The sequence below is a fragment of the Lissotriton helveticus genome, chromosome 10 (genome assembly GCF_964261635.1).
Source record: "Lissotriton helveticus chromosome 10, aLisHel1.1, whole genome shotgun sequence".
Taxonomy (NCBI): domain Eukaryota; kingdom Metazoa; phylum Chordata; class Amphibia; order Caudata; family Salamandridae; genus Lissotriton; species Lissotriton helveticus.
Genome location: NC_136071.1, coordinates 62,105,028 through 62,127,023, shown reverse-complemented (window position 1 = coordinate 62,127,023; position 21,996 = coordinate 62,105,028). Strand labels below are relative to the sequence as shown.

The following is a 21,996-nucleotide window of genomic DNA, read 5'->3' as shown; positions in this document are numbered from 1 at the left end:
GAATACAGCACTGTTGTTGCCCCCTTGACAGAGCTGACTTCTAAGAAGCAGCCCAGAATGTGATTTAGACAGAGGCATGCCAAACTGCATTTGACTCCCTGAAGCATGTGATGTGCACTGCCCCTGTACTCAAGGCCTTTGACTTCTCCAAGGAGTTTATCGTTCAATCAGATGCCTCAGAACATGGCAGAGGGGCAGTATTATCACAGCTATATGAAGAGGGCCTAGACCAACCTGCAGCCTTCATATCCAGGAAGTTACTCCCCAGGGAATAGACTTGGAGTGCTGGAGAGAGGAAGAGAGAGAGAGAGAGAGAGAGAGAGAGAGAGAGAGAGAGAGAGAGAGAGAGAGAGAGAGAGAGAGAGAGAGAGAGAGAGAAGCTTTTGATGTGGTTTGTCTACTGAAGAAGGTGAGACCATACCTGTCTGACCCATCAAGTGGCTCTTGCAAATGAGGAGTGTGATTCCGAAATTGTTGAAGTAGTCAATTTCACTACAGAGTATGGACTTCAGGGTGAAACACAGACCAGTAGTAGACCACGCCAGTGCTGATGGTCTGTCCAGGTTTTTCCATCTTAGTGATGAGAACTCCATAGAGGGTGTGCTAAAGTGCATGTGCTTCACCTCTAAAACATGGTGAGATTGGTGTACACTTAGTTTACCTGTAAGCTCCTTATAGAGGGGAATGTTGTATACCCAGGGCCTGTAATCTAAATACTACCAGTGGGCATGTAGCACTGGTTGTGCCACCCACACAAGTAGCCTTTCAAACCTGTCTCAGGCCTGCCATTGCAATGCCTGTGTGTGCAGTTAACTGTCTCTTCAACTTTGTATTTAAAAACACTTGTCAATCCTTAAACTCCTACATACACACAGGTCACCCTAAGGTCGGCCTAGGTAGCCTTATGTGCAGGGTGCAGTATAACTAAAAGGTAGGACTTGCACTTTTAAGTTTGACATGTCCTGATAGTGACAAATTGCTTAGCTCATTTTTCACTGCTGTTAGGCATACTCCTCTCTTAGGTTAGCATTTGGAATTCATTAAAGCACTTTTAAGCTGTAATTCCTGATTTGAAAGGAATGGTGTTGATAAATCCTCTTTAGTGGTACTGTTGAATTTAACATTAAAATTGTAGAAATGCCACTTTTAGAAAGCGGACATTTCTCTGCTCTTAATTTTGGTCCGTGTACCTGCAGCCTGTCTCCAATACTCATCTGGGATGGGTGTTAGCTACACCATGTGCATTCCCTCTGGATAGCCACAATCACAGGAAGGGTGGATTCATCTGAATTCTGAAAGACTTCCTGGGCAGGAAGGGGGAAGGGAGCTGACACATCGGAATAGGATGTGTCCTGTCCCCACACAAATGACTGATTACCCCCACAAATCTACTGGCGGACAGAGCTGGGATGAAAGGGGACCTGTCCACTTCAAGGAGCTGCTTTGACATCGCCCCAACGTCAAAGGCACATTTGGGTATAAGTACTGGGGTTCTGACCCTACCAAATCAGTACACTACTGGACCATTGATGAACACTGCTGGAGTAAGAACTGCTGTATTGTAAGGATTGCCATAGGTGTTGGTGATGTAAGAGGGCTCTTTACCGAACTGCTGACTTTCTAATTGCGCATTTGCACGTTACTTTGCAACTTTTGCACAGCTTACTTGTGTTTTTAAAAAATTTGTTCTTGTGCTCATTTTAATGATTTTTTGTTGTGCAGGTTGATCTACATCTGTCTGTAGCGCTCATAACGCCTACCTTGGCCCTGATAAACGACGTCCTTGCTCGCCAGCCGATTTAGGTGCTGGGGCGATAGACGGCCGCCATCTTGGAGGTAGGCAGGTCAGCGCTCTAGTCGCTGGCTGCCTCATACCCTCCCGGATGTTATAAAAACGCTGGGCAGTCAGACCACACCGACCTAAGGGTGTTGGTGATGTAAGAGGGCTCTTTACCGAACTGCTGACTTTCTAATTGAGCATTTGCACGTTACTTTGCAACTTTTGCACAGCTTACTCGTGTTTTTAAAAAATTTGTTCTTGTGCTCATTTTAATGATTTTTTGTTGTGCAGGTTGATCTACATCTGTCTGTAGCGCTCATAACGCCTACCTTGGCCCTGATAAACGACGTCCTCGCTCGCCAGCCGATTTAGGTGCTGGGGCGATAGACGGCCGCCATCTTGGAGGTAGGCAGGTCAGCGCTCTAGTCGCTGGCTGCCTCATACCCTCCCGGATGTTATAAAAACGCTGGGCAGTCAGACCACACCGACCTAAGGGTGTTGGTGATGTAAGATGGCTCTTTACCGAACTGCTGACTTTCTAATTGCGCATTTGCACGTTACTTTGTAACTTTTGCACAGCTTACTCGTGTTTTTAAAAAATTTGTTCTTGTGCTCATTTTAATGATTTTTTGTTGTGCAGGTTGATCTACATCTGTCTGTAGCGCTCATAACGCCTACCTTGGCCCTGATAAACGACGTCCTCGCTCGCCAGCCGATTTAGGTGCTGGGGCGATAGACGGCCGCCATCTTGGAGGTAGGCAGGTCAAGGCTCTAGTCGCTGGCTGCCTCATACCCTCCTCCACTGCCTATAAATGTGCGTCATCACCAGACGGAGCAGCGGGCTGGCGCAGCGGGCGCGTCAGAAGCGCGTCGAAGTCGCGCCTAAGTCCAGCCCGTCTGCGCCCGTCCGCGCTCGGCCCGTGCTGAGTGCCAGTCCCCCTTCCTCCACATCATGACTGGTCTATACGCCGTCATTTCTTACGGCACTACGGCCACCTGGTAGTGAATGTTGTCACATATATGATCCAGGTACCTATTTCAATGCTCCTTATTCCCTCTATTGTTCACACTGTACCTTTTCAACGAAGATTTCTAACACTAGGGTTAAGGCTCCTACCAATCCGTCCCCTCCTAACGCCACCTTCATGTTAGCACTTATCAATGCGCGTTCCATGTGTAGACACAGGCAAGAAATCGCAGATCTTATACTAGACTCTCATGTTGACCTGTTGTTCATAACGGAAACATGGTTGGATGGCGCATCGGACCCTGATTTAGTCATAGCGGTCCCCAGTGGTTTCACAATATATAGGCAGGACAGAACAGGCCAGAGGGGAGGCGGGGTTGCTATTATCGCCAGAGACAATCTCCCTATTAGAACCACATCTATACCATCTACCACCTGTGAAGCGATGATGTTCAGTATTCAACTCACCCCCCTCTTTAACCTCAAAGGCGTATTGATATATCGCCCGCCAGGAGCACGCGCCCCCTTTTTATTCAGCCTGGGGTCAATATTGGAATCCATAGCACTGGACGATTATTGCATGGTGCTAGGGGATCTCAATTTTCACCTCGAAAAGGCCAATGACGCCGATACAGCCTGTCTCTTATCGGACATGGAAACGTTAGGGTTGCATCAATTAATATCTGCCCCCACCCATGAGGCCGGTCACACCCTTGACGGCATATTTACCAATTTAGAGACATTACACAACTTAGCTATCCTTCCTATGCCATGGACCGATCACTATGTCATATCAAGCAAGTTAGCCATTCCCGATACCCACAAGACGAGAGTGGCTAACCTTGCCCCTAAACAGGTGAGGGCATGGAAAGACCTAAACCTGGAGACACTCAATACTCTCCTGGCAAGCACACCTCCTCTGTTGTCTGATGATCCCAGTGCTGCCACAGATCAGTTTCATAACTGGCTCAGTCAGGCCACACAGGAGCTAGTGCCACTGAAATCTATTTCCAAGAATCGTGCTTCCCCCAGCGCACCCTGGTTCTCCGATGAACTTAAAAAGCAGGAACAAACTAACAAACAAAGGGAAAGACACTGGCGAAAGCACTATGACCCCGAGAGTAAAATATTATACAAAGAGTCACTAACGCGGTATAAACATATGATTGCTGAGGCAAAAAAAGCATACTATGCCGAACAAATAGACAAGGCAAAAAACTCATGTAAGGAGCTATTTGATATAACTAAACGTTTGTCCGGTGGTACGCAGGATCTCACACCCCCTCCTTCACAACATCTTTGTGATGCCCTGTCCGAATTTTTCTTTAAGAAAGTCAATGATATCTATCAGGTTTTCTCCCTAAACACTAATACCGTAACTCATCCCCTTCTCCTTACACCGCGTGACAACATACTCACCCGCTTTGCTGACCTTACTATGGACCAGACGAAGAGCCTCATCTCAAGGATTAAAACAGGGTCATCACTGGATCCTTGCCCGCTTAAAGTGCTTACACCAGTTATGGACACGTTGATTCCAGTCATCACACAGGTCTGTAACGTTGTGTTCAGATCGGGCATTTTCCCGGCCTCATTGAAACATACGTTGGTTAAACCCCTATTAAAAAAATTCAATCTTAACAAAGATGAACTAAAAAACTATCGGCCCATCGCTAGTCTCCCATTCCTGGCCAAGGTCATAGAAAAAGGTATGAACCAACAATTGTCGGAGTTTGTAGAGCGGCATCAGCTGCTTGACAACACTCAGTTTGGATTTCGTAAATGCCATGGGACGGAAACTGCCCTCCTAAAAGCGGCAGACGACATCCGAGTCATACAAGACCAGGGGGGGACAGCAGTCCTGGTCCTGCTGGATCTCTCTGCGGCCTTCGACACGGTCGACCACAAGATCTTGGCCGACCGTGTCGAACGACTAGGGGTCCAGGAAACAGCGCTGGACCTACTTGTATCGTTTCTGGCCAACAGAACTCAGGCGGTATCCCTCGGACCATACCAATCTTCTAAGGTGTCCTTGCCGTGTGGGGTCCCCCAAGGCTCGTCCCTAAGTCCGACACTCTTTAACATCTACGTGTCGGACCTTGCTAGTGTCATCAAAGCATTTGGGATGAGCCTGACCTCTTATGCCGACGACACCCAATTGGTATTGGCCATCAAAGGGGATGGGGAAGAAGTGGCCAAGTTATTCACCAGAGGAATGGTGGCCATAGGTGACTGGATGGCCACGAATTGTCTCAAACTTAATTCAGATAAAACTGAAGTGGTCATTTTCGGTCACCTTTCTCCGGGCTGGTCACCAGCTTGGTGGCCAACATCGTTTGGAACTCCTCCTAGCCCAGCTCTTAAAGTTAAGAAATCTGGGCATCACTTTTGATGCTGGTCTAAATTTTATGGCACACGCAAACAAGACGGCTGCAACTGCTCACATGAAGCTCAGAATGATTAGGAAAATTCTACCCTACCTACCGGATACTGCTGGGAGAACTCTGGTCAGCTCACTAGTCCTGTCCGCACTGGATTATTGTAATGGCCTATTCCTAAATGCACAATCCCGGGTGACTAACAAGATGCAGCCAATTCAAAATGCCGCCGCCCGGATGCTGGTGGGACTTCCCAAGTTTGCATCGGTTTCAAACACCATTAGGGAACTTCACTGGCTTCCGATACGCAGTCGTATCAAATTTAAATCATTGTGTATTCTTTACAAGGCACTCAATAACCAAGGCCCCCATTTCCTTAAACATAATCTTCATTATTATATCCCAACCTGTTCCCTTCGCTCCTCTCATCACAATCACCTAGTAGTGCCTCGTACTAGAACAGTCACTTGGGGCGACAGGCGCTTTTTGGTTGCAGCTCCCAAGCTCTGGAACACCTTGCCTCTACACATCAAGACCAGCCACTCCCTGTTCATATTTCGCAAACATCTCAAGACTTGGTTATTTGACCAATAGTTCCGTTTTCTGTTAGGTCTTCTTATACACTGATCCACCCCTAAGTCAGCGCCGAGACGCCTAAGGGTATTCGCCGCGCTTAACAAATGTCAATAAATAAATAAATAAACAAATAAATAAATTTTGCCTTGCCTGACTGTTCTGAGGAACTGCTTCTCTGCTTTTCTGAGCTGCCCTGCTGCCTGCTGATCTTGGCCGTGCTGAGGACAAGGATTGGAACCATCTCATTGGAACCCAGAGTTAGTCCAAGGGCTCGATGGCTTGCCTCCAGTTTCTGAAGTCTAAGGGGCACAAAATATTTCCTGCAACTCTGCTGGTACTGCTGGACTCATCCATCTGTATGTCCTACCCTTGCCTTAGGTGCCCCCTTCAGTCCTGGTCCTCTGAAGTGGGTTCTGCAGCTGTTTTGCTACAAAATTGATGTATCTCCACCTTTGCGCCGATCGGAACCGACACATCGCCCTTTGGCGCAGAGGCAGTTTGACGACAGTGGTTCTTAAGCCTGTGCGGCCCAACAACAATGCTCTGCTCAGCTCAACGATGACAACGGATAGCCTGCATCTCTACAGAGCTCGTTGACGCTGCCGGAACCCACAGCGTGAATCTGAACTGATGCATTGCGCTCTTAACGTCGACGCTTTACTGCATGCAACTACTTTTTCAGCTGGACCTGCGTGAGTCTCGTAGCTGGCCTGTCCTCCATCGCAGTCTGCCTGATCTTTGGATTTTTCCTGGTTCCTAGCGACCTTAAGTAACCTTTTAGCGCTATTGTATTCAAAGCAATGTTTTTGCATTTATTCTTTTAAAATCCGTATCTCGACTTTGTACTGATTAGATTATTGTTATTTTGGTCTTATTTAACTAACATAATTATCCTCTATTTTGCTCAACCTATTTGGAGTTTTTTTCTGGAGTTTTCAGTGTGTTACTGTGTGTGTGTGCCTCTTAAGTTACATTTGCCTGCTCTGTGCCAAGCTACCAGAGGGTGAGCACAGGTTAGTTTAAAGCGTGCATCTAGCTTACCCTGACTAGGATTGTGGTCCCTACTTGGACATGGTTAATACCTCTGCCAACCAGAGACCAGAATTCTGACAGCAGTTTAAACTGCACATGCAGGCTCTGCAGTGGCAAGCCCAATCCATGTTTAAAGGGCTACTGACATGGGTGGCACAGTCAGTGGTGCAGGCCCACTAGTATTGTTTAATTTACAGGCCCTGGGCACATACATTTCACTTTATTAGGAACTATAAGTAAATTAAATATGCCTATTATGCATATGCCAATGTTACCATGTTTGAAGGAGAGAGCAAATGCACTTTAGCACTGGTTAGCAGTGCCCAGAACCCTAAAGTCAACAAAAATGAGATCAGAAAAAAAGGGTGGAGGAAGGCAAAAGGTTTGGGGGTGACCCTGCAGAAAGGTCCAGGTCCAACACCAGCCATTATAAATCTGGAGCTACTTCATTCTCCCCAATTGAATGTTCAACATTCCAATGTTCTAATATACAATGGAAATGACACTCCATACATGTTATCATGATCAATATTATTAATAAAACTCTACCATTTTACAAAACTAAATATAATCATCATTATCAGTGATTGGAATACATTTTTGATACATGCTAGTATTATTTCAAGAGGGTGAGCTACTTAATAAATATAACAGTAGATCAAGGTCAAGGGACAACATAAATAAAGGTCATGCTCAGGTCCTTATTTGACTGCTGCAATACTGCGGTGGTTATCCTGTTTGATCTCTCTTCCGAAATTGAAAGCATTGACCTTGTGGTGCTCATCAAGTCTGCAAGATTGGCATTGGGAATATAGTGTTAGAATGGTGAAGCCTTCTGGGCAGAGTTTTCAGACTTGTTTTTTAACCTCCATTTGGTCGGGGTGTGCCATAGTCTCTCCCTTGGCACTGATATCTTTCAACATTTTTTGAAGAACCATTGTGGGATCTTTTTCAGGTTTTCTGGATAATTTGCCTTGTCCTATTCTGACAAGATCTACTTATAACCCATCTGGAAGAACAGGCTCCTGTGTTTGCTTTGAGAATGATGGATTGTTTGACTATGTGTGATTATACTACTGGGGTAGTGTTTCTGTGAGTGCTTTGACCTCTGTCTCTGACTTTCACCTCATGGACAGATCCCTCTACTGCATTTTTATGTGTTGAGTTCTATTGACTCTACTTTACTTTAATCAGCTTATTTTTTAATTTTCAACTCACCATAATACATGCTACATTTCACAGACTGAGTTTCTATTAGAATTGAGTGTTTCACATCCATCCATGTATCCCAGCAATGATTCATGGTTGTCAGTGACCTAGCTTCAGATGCAATTGTACAGAAAACACAATACCCATTCAGACAGATTAATCCTCAACGAGTTAAAGCTTATCACTGTGAACTATCTTTCAAATCCAACTTCCTCAGCTTAATATTCCATCGTATTTATAACTTGTACAAGTACTCGCTATTACTATCTGAAGTACGACCCCACAATACTTATCAGATCGAGAGTATGGAAAGCAGTCAATTGATTATGGCTGGGTATAACTCGCTCAATTCTGTGTAATGCAATCATGCAGAATTACCTAATAAATCGTCTACATTATGTAGAATTAGACTAGACAAGTAATTCTGCATGCGGAATTAGACTAGAAGAGTAATTCTGCATGTGGAAGTAGACTAGAAGAGTAATTCTGCATGCGGAATTAGACTAGAAGAGTAATTCTGCATGCGGAATTAGACTAGAAAAGTAATTCTGCATGCGGAATTAGACTAGAAGAGTAATTCTGTATGCGGAATTAGACTAGAAGAGTAATTCTGTATGCGGAATTAGACTAGAAGAGTAATTCTGCATGCGGAATTAGACTAGAAGAGTAATTCTGCATGCGGAATTAGACTAGAAAAGTAATTCTGTATGCGGAATTAGACTAGAAGAGTAATTCTGCATGCGTAATTCGACTAGAAGAGTAATTCTGCATGTGGAATTAGACTAGAAGAGTAATTCTGCATGCTGAGACTAGAAGAGTAATTCTGCATTAAGCTCTCTTTTCTTGGCACAAAGATGCCCCTGATTATACATTTTGCACTCAGAAATAGCACTAAATACAGCAAAGCAGAATAGCAGCACAAGAATAAGCATGGGTGGATTTTGCGGATCCACGATCCGCGGATTTTGCGGATTTGCGGATCGTGGATCCGCAAAATCCGCGGATTTTGCGGATTTGCGGATTTGCGGATTTGCGGATTTGCGGATTTGGGCTGATGAATGAGTCACTGAATTTGACCTTCAACTAGTTCCAGTGACCATGTGTGTGTTACTAAGCAATCGCCCCGAAGGGCGCAGGGGTCCCTTGGGTGAGCTGTCCATCATAGTGGGTCAATGGCGGGAAGACGGTGCACACCGCGAGTGTGTGGGCGGGGCTTCCATGCGAGTGCACATGCCTCTTCTGTGTATAAAAGCTCAGAGACCCATCAGAGCAGCAGATGAAGAGACAGAAGCTCCTGGTCACAGGAACAGCACGAGGATTGCGCTCGTGAAAGTCAAGGATACAAAGGCCTCTATCCAGCATCACAGCTGATTTTCGACTGTAGATTTGGGAAGAAGGCACACCTGCCCAGCCTCGATGACGCGCACGATTGTTTTTGGGCTGATGAATGAGTCACTGAATTTGAGCTTCAACTAGTTCCAGCGACCATGTGTGTGTTACTATGCAATTGCGCCGAAGGGCGCAGGGGTCCCTTGGGTGAGCTGTCTATCATAGTGGGTCAATGGCGGGAAGACGGTGCACACCGCGAGTGTGTGAGCGGGACCAAACGTGCAGGGCTTCCATGCGAGTGCACATGCCTCTTGTGTGTATAAAAGGTCTGAGACCGATCAGAGCAGTAGATGAAGAGACAGACGCTCCTGGTCACAGGAACAGCAAAGGGATTGCGCTCGTGAAAGTCAAGGATACAAAGGCCTCTATCCAGCATCACAGCTGATTTTCGACGGTAGATTTGGGAAGAAGGCACACCTGCCCAGCCTTGACGACGCTCACGATTGTTTTTGGGCTGATGAATGAGTCACTGAATTTGAGCTTCAACTAGTTTCAGCGACCATGTGTGTGTTAAATCGCGCCAAATTCGAGTTCATGCCTCTTGTGTGTATAAAAGGTCAGAGACCGATCAGGAAGCACTAATAGATAAAATAAAGCAGGTGCTCGAGCACCTGCTTTATTTTATCTATTAGTGCTTCCTGTTGAAGCTAACTTAGCTGACTTAGTAACTATTTTAGGATGGCGCTGGCAGCTTGCCGGCGCCATCCTAAAATAGCTCCAACTTCAAGCTTGAAGGTTTGAACTTTTGCCCCCCGAATCCGCCGCTCGCGGATTCGTGGATTTTCGGTAAATTCGCGGGAGTTCGCGGATTGCGGATTTACCGAAAATCCGCGAAATCCGCGAGCGGAACGGATTTGGCGCTATGCTTACACAAGAAGCGACTCGTGCTCGCTAAATGTGCTCTTGGGGTAAGGTTTTTCCCCAACTTACTTCTGACATTTAACACTAGTTTCTTAACACAAAATACACCCACATGACAAAAATTAAGGTAAGGATGCATCTTGCACTAAGAAAATAGTTCTAAATGCGAAACAACATGACCAACATCGCGAGCAGCCCTTCGCACTTGTTAAAATTGTTGTCACAGTGTTAATTCCCACCCCAAATTACTCTTAATTACACAGGCGGGCAGGCAGGCATCATTATCAGTAATTCTGCACCAAACAGTGACACCGAATTACTCAAACTACTCTGATTATTCCTGCATTATTAAAATAATTACTCCCATGCTTACTAATGATAAGAAAGAAAATGTATTGACACTTAAAATATCATTCCTTTATCAATTATTGACTATTGCTTTTTGTTTTAGGCCCAGTGTCAGCTACAGACTTCTGAAAAACTACTGATTATGGAAAAGCATAATTGAGTCTCAACATGTTCCATCCTATAAGATGTTCCTGACACATGTTATTATACTGACATGCGTGTGGGAAATTGCATCCATGCCTGCACAGCAGGCGGACCATCATTTGGTGGGCTTTCTACAGCAACCATGGAAAGCTATTACAAGGATGGAGATGTGGCAATTGGAATTTTGGCTGCAGTTCACTTGGAGGCTGTTATCCCTTCGACCAACTTCTTGTACACAGACCCTCCTGCCTCCAGACATTGTCAAAAGTAATTATGCCTCCTTTGCATTGATGTCTCTTTAACAAGCTGCTGAATAAAACAGGAAGGTTTTTCGTCAAAAAGCAAAGTGTAAAATAGCCGTCATAATATATTTTTTGTCTTCTAATATCTCTCAACATCAATATATATGGTATTCCTCCATTATGTACCCGGTTTTCAAAGTTTTGTTCCGAAGCCCACAACTGGCAATGTCACAGGCCAGGGTGCAAGGCTGAGTTGTAACAATTCTACCTCGTTCCTCTTTAACCCCTTGGCTGCGATGGCAATTCCGCCCCAGCGCTAGCGGGGAGGGGTGGCCGCGCGGCACTCACATGCTTGTGACGGAACCGCTCCGTCACGAGCCTCGGGTAGGCTGTGCTTGTGAGCGAGCGTTCCCGTCACGGCCCCGTGCAATAGAACGCGCTGCGCAGGCGCATAATCAGTGCCGCGCAGGGGCGCCGAGCGGGCCGTGATGGAACCGCTCCATCGCCAGCACAGCCCACCCGAGGCTCGTGACGGAGCGGTTCCGTCACGAGCATGGGAGGGGTTAATCTATCACCAGATACTCCCTGACTTCATCATACTCTTGGGTTCTATTTCATCGCTGCTTTCTCCCTTTATCACTGTTTTCCATCTTTCTCTAATTCTTTTTCCTTTCCCTTTTTCGGGTTGTTTTCTCGCTCTGGATTAACGTCTGTTGAGGAAAAATGAATGTTGATCCCCCAAAATAATGACCAGTTCAAAATAAGCACTGGTATTTTCCTATTTTTCTTTTTAGTCTTGCAGTTAACACTTAATAGTATGCATGTTCTTCTTCCCCTTTTCATATTGTTTTTAGTTGATGCACATAATTTCGCTTCCCACAATGCCAATTACTATTCCCTTCATTTTTATTCTACTTTTGTAGATTTATTTGTTATTGCTCTAGTAGATCTCAATTCCTTGTACAGAATTCACATGCAATTCCGATTTTCACCTCAGTTAATGTTTTGTTCTTATCACTCATCCACCTTCTCCTCATATCCATAGACATTAGGGTGCTATATATATATATATTCACTGAAAAAACCATAGGTTATAGACCATATATAGTTAGGAATTAGCATTTAAAAAACCTTATTTTACTCACACAAAACCATTGAAATTCCATATATAGTTAGTTGCACTAACTATATATCGCGCACCCGCAATCCACTGCTGATCATGTCACATATTACATCATTCATGACATGGTCAGTGACATCACTGATGACATCACTGATGACATCTCAAATGACATCACTGATGACATCTCAAATGACATCACTGATGACATCACTGATGACATCTCATTTGACATTACTGATCACATCACTGATGACATCATTCATGTGATAATACGATGAACCTCTTCAGACTCTAATATAACCTTGGATACACTCAGTGTAAACAGACACTCACAGACTGTCACTCATCCATGAAGTTACACACACACCTAGTCAGTCATGCTAAGAATCAATCACACCTCCATTTTCTCAACTATACAGTTATACACACCTTACTTATTCAAACACATACTAACACATATTTACTCTCTTATACAATCCCGGATACAAGTTCACAATGATCCATACAGCCACTCACACATTCACTGGCTCTTATGCACAGTTATTTATATATGTCAACTCTCACATGTACAGTGTTTTACATATGTACTTACTTTGACATGTAGCACTGAGATATCCATTCACTCACCAATACACTCATGCACACAGTCAACTGCCCATGTAGCTGTTTCCACATGCACTCTTGAACTCATACACCTAGTGAATCAACTGCTCACACATCTATGCACAGAGTCACACACCTCCCAGCCACCCCTACACAAACTCAATCTCCCATACAAATACTTGGGCAACCAATCAATAACACATATAGCCTCTCGTATAGCTAATGATCAACACATGCAGCAGTTTATATCACAACAGACATAATAATGCACAAATTAAGACAGTTTAGTCACTAACCCATGCATTCAGTGAGACACATTTAATCACTCACTCATACAGTCAGTCACGCACCTACTAAATCCTTCATCCAGACACTTATACATCCACTCATTCTTCAATATGTAAGACATATTTTAACTTTACAGAAACATACAGTCACTGGATGTTGTCATCAGTGATGTCATCAGTGATGTCATTTGAGATGTCATCAGTGATGTCATCAGTGATGTCACTGACCATGTCATGAATGATGTAATATGTGACATGATCAGCAGTGGATTGCGGGTGCGCGATATATAGTTAGTGCAACTAACTATATATTGAATTTCAATGGTTTTGTGTGAGTAAAATAAGGTTTTTTAAATGTTAATTACTAACTATATATGGTCTATAACCTATGGTTTTTTCAGTGAATTTTCAAGGTTTTGTAAATGCTAATTCCTAACTATATATGGTCTATAACCTATGGTTTTTTCAGTGAATTTCAATGGTTTTTTAATAGCAAATATCATAAACTGTTTGATTTGATTTGATTTGATTATGGGTTTTATAGAGCGCAACAGCTACCCTAGGGCATCCCGGCGCTGGTAACTATCATCCCGGAGAGTGGGCGATCAGGGGGGGGTAGTGCTCATGGAAAGAGGAGGGTCTTCAGTTTTTTCCTAAATCTAAGGTGGTTTTGTTCTTGCCTCAGGGAGAGAGGGAGAGCATTCCACAGTCTCGGAGCGTTGTACGAGAACAAGCGACCACCTGTTCTGGCCTTTCTAATTCTGGGGACTTTTGCAAGGGAGAGGGAGTTAGATCTGAGTTGTCTAGTTGATTGTTGAAAGGACACAAGAAGTCTGAGAATAGGGGGGCCTTCGTTGTGCAGTATTTTATGTGCCATGCACAGGGTCTTAAAGTTGACACGTTCTTTGACTGGCAGCCAGTGCAAATTTCTAAGGGCCGGCTTGGCAGAGGTCCTTGCTGCCGTTCCTGTCAGTATTCTTGCCGCCGCGTTTTGAGAGCATTGGAGTCTGTGGAGTACAGAGGCTGGGGCCCCCAGATATAGGACATTCCCGTAGTCCAGTCTGGAGTTCACCAGCCCCTGCATCAAAAGCTTCCTGGATTGAGGGGGGAGTAGATGGAGAATCTTTCGTGCCATCTTCATAAGGCCGAAGCAAATTCCCGTGGTTTTCCTCGCTTGTGTTTTGAAGCTGAGGTCCTGGTCCAACCATATCCCCAGGCTTTTCACTTCGGCTTTTGGGGATGGAGGGGATCCCATGCATAGTGGCCAGGGAAGGGGGGCGGGTATTTTGTTAGGGTTTCCCAGCAGAAGTATTTCAGATTTTTCCCCATTCAGTTTTAACCGGGATTCGCACATCCATTGGTGAACTTTTTCCAGGCAGCTAGACAAATTGGAGAGGGCGTTGTCGGGTTGGTTGAGGGACACGATGAGCTGGGTGTCATCGGCGTACATTATTGATTTGATCCCAAAGGGTTCAACAACATCCTCGAGAGGAGCCATGTACACATTAAAAAGTGTGGGGCTCAGGGAGGATCCCTGAGGCACCCCACACTTGAGTGCATGAGCCCTGGAGATGGAATGTCCGTCAGTCACTTGAAAAAACCTGTTCTCCAAGAAGGATGCGATCCAGGCCAAGGCGGAGTCAGCCACTCCCAGCCGCCCGAGACGATGAACAAGGGTTGCGTGGTCCACCGTGTCAAAGGCGGCACTCAGGTCGAGGAGGATCACTGCCACCGATCCTCCTCCATCCAGAATGCCCCTCGCTTCTTCGACCACGGCTAACAGGGCGGTATCAGTCCCCTGTCCAGGTCTAAAGCCAGTCTGGGTTGGGCGGAGAAGATGATGGGACTCTAAGAACTCGGAAAGGTGTTGATTTGCCACTCTTTCGGCGATTTTGCTAATTGCCGGTAGCAGAGAGATAGGTCTGAAGTTTGATGGGTCAGAAGGGTCGAGGTGTGTTTTTTTTATAAGAGCCTTTACCGTGGCTTTTTTCCAGTTTACTGGGACTATGCCAGTTTCAAAGGAGGCATTGATCAGGTTAGTGAGAGGGGGGGCTATGGTAGAAGCAATTTGTTTAAGTTTACTGATCGGGGCTGGGTCAGATGGGGCACCGCTTTTGACTTTGTGCAAGACACTAAGGAACGTTTCGATAGTAATTTGGGGGAAGGAAAGCAGCCTAGGGGCGTCTTGGGAGGTCGGGAAGAAAGAGTCTTTTAGTGCAGTTGTCGCAGGCGGGAGGGAGTTCAGGATTTTTTCGATTTTTTTTGAGAAAAAATCGGCCATCTGGTTGCATTTTGCGCCATCCAGGTCAGGAGGGGGTGGGGGTTCCTGTATTTTGGAAAGGAGCTTGACTATCCGGTAAGTCTCTTTTGCGGAGTTGGTTGCGGCTAGTATTTGATCCTCGAAGTAGGAGGCTTGAGCCGTTTTAAGTGCATTTTTATAAAGCCTGATGTGGGCTTTGTAGCCACTTCTATCATCCGAGTGCCAGTGCTTTCTCCATTGGCGTTCCAGCCTTTTGCCTTTCCGTCTTAGTTCCCGTAGTTCCTCGGTGAACCACGGTAGTTTGGAGGATTTCCTATTAGTAGGAAGGGCTTTGAGAGGCAGGACTGTGTCGAGGGAGTTAGTGACCCATTTATGTAATTGAATTTCAGCTTTGGAGGGGTCAGGGTCGACTGTGGGTAGTGTGGAGAGCAGCGAGTGCTCCCATAGGGTAGTATCTAGTTTTTTCCATGGCCGTGACGGGGCCCGGGAGCAGGGAGTATCCGAGATTTTCTTTGGGAGTTGGAGTTTGAGAGGGACCAAAAAGTGGTCGGACCAGGGGAGAGGGAGAGGGGTTTGAGCGGACAATTTGGAAAGATTAGAGAAGATGGGATCTAGCAAGTGTCCTTTCAGGTGGGTAGGGTCGTTGCTAAGTAGTTGTAAATTTAGGGAGTTTAGATCAGCTTTAAGTTCTGTGGCAAGTTTGTTGCCTTGATCATCAAAGTGGAGGTTTAGGTCCCCGAGTATGGTAAAATTTGGCGTTACGCATGCCAGGGAGGTAGTGGCATCCATGAGTGAGTTTAAAAAACACCCCACCTGCCCAGGGGGACGGTATATTAGCAGCCCAGTTAGTGTGGTAGATGGCGGCAGGTGTAGAGAGAAAAGGACATTTTCACAGTTGAGAACAGGACTGTCTTTAAGTTGACAAGCGAGGTTCTCGCGATAAATAATCGCGATGCCCCCACCCGTGCCCGTCGGCCTGTTAAGGTTTTTGATGTGATACCCAGGAGGTAGTGCTTGGATAATGTCCGGGTCAGAGCTCTCGGACAGCCAAGTTTCTGTTAAAAACAGAACGTCCAGGTCCGACTCTGTTAATAGCAGGTTGATTTCGGCATGGTGTTTGGGGAGTGACCTGCAATTCAGAAGGGCCATCTCCAGACAGGCGGGTTCAGAATGAGCTAAGGGGGAGGCCCTGTACGCGCAACTAGGGCATTTATGGTGCTCCTGTTCCGGATTGATAGGTCCATTACATCTGGTGTTTGACAATTCTCTGAGTTGGTGCAGAGTTTTTTGTTCGTAAGTAATTCGAGATAGTTCTGAGCCGACCAGAGGTGTGGGCTCACGGCTCGGGCTGGCGCGGACGGGCGCAGACGGGCTTGCCTTAGGCGCGCCTTCGGCGCGCCATCGTCGCGCCCGCTGCGCTCGTCCGCTGCGCTTCCTATACTGGCACATGTTTTGTACGGTGAGGAGTGCACGTCAGAAGGGGGTGTGGTCACCAGGGGTGGGCGTGTCTATCCTCGCGCCTCGCCCTCGAGAATGGCGATCAGGGAGTCTATCGTTGCAGCGTGTGTACGCTGTTCAAGGAAGCAAGAGTAAGTGAGTAAGTGAAATATTTTAAAAAGCAGTTTTTATCACACAGAAAAGATTTTAAAATAAGCAATCTCGCTCCCGGCTTTCCGCCTCAGGAGTCTCTCGGGAAGTAGTGTCGCGCTTTAAGATCAGCGCGCACTATTTATACTGTTCAGAGGGGGCGTGGTCACCAGGGGTGGGCGTGTCTATCCTCGCGCCTCGCCCTCGAGAATGGCGATCAGGGAGTCTATCGTTGCAGCGTGTGTACGCTGTTCAAGGAAGCAAGAGTAAGTGAGTAAGTGAAATATTTTAAAAAGCAGTTTTTATCACACAGAAAAGATTTTAAAATAAGCAATCTCGCTCCCGGCTTTCCGCCTCAGGAGTCTCTCGGGAAGTAGTGTCGCGCTTTAAGATCAGCGCGCACTATTTATACTGTTCAGAGGGGGCGTGGTCACCAGGGGTGGGCGTGTCTATCCTCGCGCCTCGCCCTCGAGAATGGCGATCAGGGAGTCTATCGTTGCAGCGTGTGTACGCTGTTCAAGGAAGCAAGAGTAAGTGAGTAAGTGAAATATTTTAAAAAGCAGTTTTTATCACACAGAAAAGATTTTAAAATAAGCAATCTCGCTCCCGGCTTTCCGCCTCAGGAGTCTCTCGGGAAGTAGTGTCGCGCTTTAAGATCAGCGCGCACTATTTATACTGTTCAGAGGGGGCGTGGTCACCAGGGGTGGGCGTGTCTATCCTCGCGCCTCGCCCTCGAGAATGGCGATCAGGGAGTCTATCGTTGCAGCGTGTGTACGCTGTTCAAGGAAGCAAGAGTAAGTGAGTAAGTGAAATATTTTAAAAAGCAGTTTTTATCACACAGAAAAGATTTTAAAATAAGCAATCTCGCTCCCGGCTTTCCGCCTCAGGAGTCTCTCGGGAAGTAGTGTCAAGTACGTGGTAAGTAAAAACATTTTCGTGTTTATGCACACTGATCTGCTTTGAATGCTGCTCCCCACCCCTCATTTCTATTAGGAGTACTCTCTCTTTGCAGATAGTGAAGGGTAGTTAACGCAGGCCTTTGCCCCCGTTGTAATCCGTCGTGCCTGCTTCTCTCTCCATTTGATTGATTGTTCTCTTTGGTTCATTCTCTATTTACAAACAAGCACAGAGTCGCAATACTCTGTTTAGTCTTTGCAGATAGCGAAAAATCGTGTAAAAAAACAAAAGGAATCGAGCAAAATCAGTAGGCCACTAATGGGATCTCTTTTTGACCTCGCTAAAATAGAAACATTAGGAACAACCTGTTGAAAATAGCAATGTGTATGTACATAAGCGGCGTTCATTTGTGTTCACAGTACCCCTTGTTGATTGTTTGAATCGAGCATTGAATTGTTCGAAGTTGGTTCTCTTAAGGATCTTCTCTGCCTGCAAACGAGGAAGAATAGGAATATTCTCTCTCCCTTTGCAGATAGTGAAGGGTAGGTAACGCAAGCCTTTAACACGTCGTACCTATTTCATTCCTCATTGATTGATTGATTGTCCGAACATTGACTGTTTGGGAATTAGTTCTTTTTGGAAGTATTCCCGGTTTGCAAATAAACGTAGGAAAATCTTTGCAAGTAGTGAAAGGGTACGTAATGCGGACCTTTCTCCCCCGTTGTAATCTGTCATGCCTATCTACTCCCCACTGATTGATGCACCTGTTTCACCCGGACCATTTACTAGAGATAGGTCATCTGGCCCGACCAGAGAGCACCCCTAGTGAAAAGGACATATGCAAAAATAACGAAGTGATCACTGTATCCTGTTAACAGAAACTTTAGCATGAAACAACCTGGAAAGAAAAGAATAGGAAAACGAAAATCAGTAGGCCACTGATGAACATGAACTTTTATTAAACAACGAACAAAGAAACGATAACATAACGTAATGATAAAACCTATTAATGTCCTAGAAACAAGAAAACGTTAAAATATGCCAGTGGTGAGAGACCAGAAAAACAGTAAGAGAAACCAAATCACCCCTCGCTGTCCCACCGCCTGCCACGCCAAAAAAATCCATAGACTAGGGAAAATGCAAGTCAGTAGAACATCCGCCCCCACTCTGGAAACTACCAAGGTGGGGCAGGATTGCGGCTACGCCCAGCCGGGAGCAGCCCATATAAGGCGGATCCTGTTGCCACGCCTCGGCCAGGAGATCCTAACGTAGGGTGTAGCCGGAGGAGAGGCCGAGGCCAGCGGGACCCGGCCAGGGGATTGCCTTTACAACGCTGAACAGTTGCAGGGGGGGGGAATGTCTCCTCGACCCTCCCCTCTCTCTCCCAGTCCGGCCGCGGTGGCCCTTGACAGTTTCAGGTAGTCCCGCCACATGCTCTTCCGGTCCGGCCACCAACGGTCGGGGGGCCGAGGCCGACGGGATCCGGCTGCAGCCGATAAACCAAGAAACCCGTTCATGGGGCCAGAGCCAGGGGCGTCCGGCCGACATCTACCGGAAGCCCGGCCCGAAGACGGACGGGACACTTCTTCTTTCTTGAATAATGGCTGCGACAACACTGGGGGGGGGGATGTCTTGCACATGCCTCCGACCCCCCCCCCCCCTCGTCCTCATCGCCTGGTCCGGCCATAACAAATGTCAAGCGAGACGCCGTGGGGTGCACTGGGAGGGAGAGACGGTGCGAACAGGCCTCTCCCGCCTCCCCAGGTGGAGGCTTCCCACCTGCACCCTCAGCGCTCCAGGCGCCCGGAAAAGGGTTCTTCCACTGTAGCCATGCTGCAACGTCTCGCCCGGCAGGGTGGAGCCCGTCCGCTCATTTGACCCCGCGATCGCCAGTAGCTACCGAACTCTCAAAATGGCGGTCGACCTGGCAAGAGCGGGCCCAGCATAAAGAAATGGCCCGGTCACTGGTTGACTCCACCACCGTAGTCCTCCACGACCTTGAAGATTCTAGAGGAGCCGCGGGAGTCTCCGACCCCCGATGGGGAATGACTGCCATGATCGCCCGTGGAGTGACGAAACTGTATCCGCGGGACGTCGGCGCTCCCATGCTGGCGCCAGCCTCACTTTGAATTACTAGAATCCTGCAGACCTCAGTTCCGGTAAAAGCACAGTGTGACCCGGTAGGAAAAATTGTTGCACCCCCTCCCCTTTTTGACTGATAGTTCAAACCACCGATCCTTTCCTTTGCCCTTTTAACGGAACTTTGGACTGCCTCCCCCTCTTTTACATTTTCTAGAGAAAACAAAACATTAACCACTACATTAGCATAGCAGTTGACACCAGAACTGTTTTCAAATTGAAAACCAACAACATCTTCAACAGAATCCTTTTTGTTTCTGCTGTGACCCTGCTACAGCACAGGCATTGTCCCCAGCAGTAATTCTGCAATGCCGGTAAGAATAGCTGTGGTGCCTACTGGACTCACTCACCCCCGCGGCGCCCCACGCCGTTATTTGCTGGGCGGCAACTTACTAGACATCACTTTCGTGCCATCTAGATTTCAACGCGTTCTGCTGCCTTGGAACTATTCGCACAACAGACTGCTACTGACGACCCACCCCCAGGCAACATCTTCTGAATTTTCCTAATTTGAAAGAACTAATAACAGGTCCTCATCAGGAATTTCCTCTTCAATCATCTCATCAGGAATTTCCTCATGAAAAGTCTGCAATGATGATTCTTGTAACTCTATGGTCTCCAAACATTCGATAAATTCGCCATCAAGAGATTGATCAAAAAAATCATTCAAGTCATCTCCTCCTTGTGAGAATATTTCATTGTTGGTGCTGTCAATTTCAATAAATGTAGTGGATAATTCAAAAGAAATTGCCACGGTCTCTTCGTTGTTTAAATGTTTTTACTGTTTTTGTTTTGTTGTATATATTTATATGTTATTAAAGTTTTATATTCCTACTACTTTGTTTGAGTGCTATATATTTTTAATGTGACACATAATTGTAAAAACTTTGATGTACAAAGAGTCATTCCTAGAATCTTCCGCTTCAGGCTCGGTCCCCTCCCCAATCACAATACAGGATGGTTTTCAGATAGTAGGAACACGTGTGGTGTGACGGATCTCATCGGGTGTGGGCCTTGATCTACTATAACTCCTTTGAAGAGGGGTGATTCTTTACAGCTGGAGCCATAAACTACATCTGCAGGGCTAGCTGATAGTCTGGACAATCGGACACAGAGGAAGAGGAGTGTCAGAGGGTGCGGTAGTGAATAGGGCGAAAGGGAGGTGTCGGGCGGGCACAGAGTGTGATTTTCAGGGAAGAGCAGCGCAGATGGGGGGAGGTTTATTGCCGATGCATAAGACAGAGAGCGGGGGTGACCAGTGCCTGGGGAAGATGCTTGCGAGGGTGGGGAGCCATGCTCCGAATCGACAGCGTGCAGAGAGTGGGTCTGCTCAAGGCATCTAAAATGGCTGCCGTGCACGACAAAAGTGTGGCATTTCAAAAAAGGCAAGATGGCGCAGACAATGTTTTTCAACACTTCCTCATTTCCTTCCAATCGAACGTTAACAGACGTTGGTGCATATTACCAAAGTTAAGCGATATTTATCGCTAACGATGCTTACCAACGAATTTTTTTACCGCTAAGCATCGTCTGAAATTATCGAAGATAAACCTTGCTATTACCAAGGTTTATCGCAAATGCGATAATAAACGGCCGCAATGCATGAATATCGCTAAAAAGTCAGCGATATTCATGCATTACCGAGCTAATGCTCTTAGCCATGTTATCCACCTCCCATTGGATAACATGGCTAAGAACTGCTCAGGGCAGGTGTTACTTTTTGGAGATATTCGCGCTTAGCGCGAATATCTCCAAAAGTTGGTAATAGGAGATAGATATCTTGCATGTTGTAATGCAAATTATTGTGGTATATGGAACTCATACCATAATCTCTCAGGAAAGCAGAAACTGATCCTTTGGGACCGCCTAAAAAGACCTAGGGGGTGAGGGGTACTCTACTTTGCTCCCTTTTCACGTTCCGAACTATTTTATTTTACTCTCTTCTGTAATTACACAAAATCGCAGCAATAAGATGCATCGGAGACACACAGTGAGAGAAAGGAGGCCGGAGATGAAGAAGAGATGTCAAATACACATTGGAGATAATATAGTGGCAGAAGGGAAGTAAATATGAGTAAACTTACCATGTAAAATAAAAATGTTGCACTCTATACTATAAGTCTCATTTTATACTACAATCACTTCGCTACAACCTCATAAATTAAAAATAAAAA

At 46.1% G+C, this 21,996-nt stretch overlaps 1 pseudogene; it reads left to right on the top strand.

Annotated features, from left to right (window-relative positions):
- The first annotated feature begins 3,399 nt into the window (after nucleotides 1-3,399).
- The window catches only part of LOC144783901 (vomeronasal type-2 receptor 26-like), an 80,206-nt pseudogene continuing 61,609 nt past the window's right edge, over nucleotides 3,400-21,996 (top strand).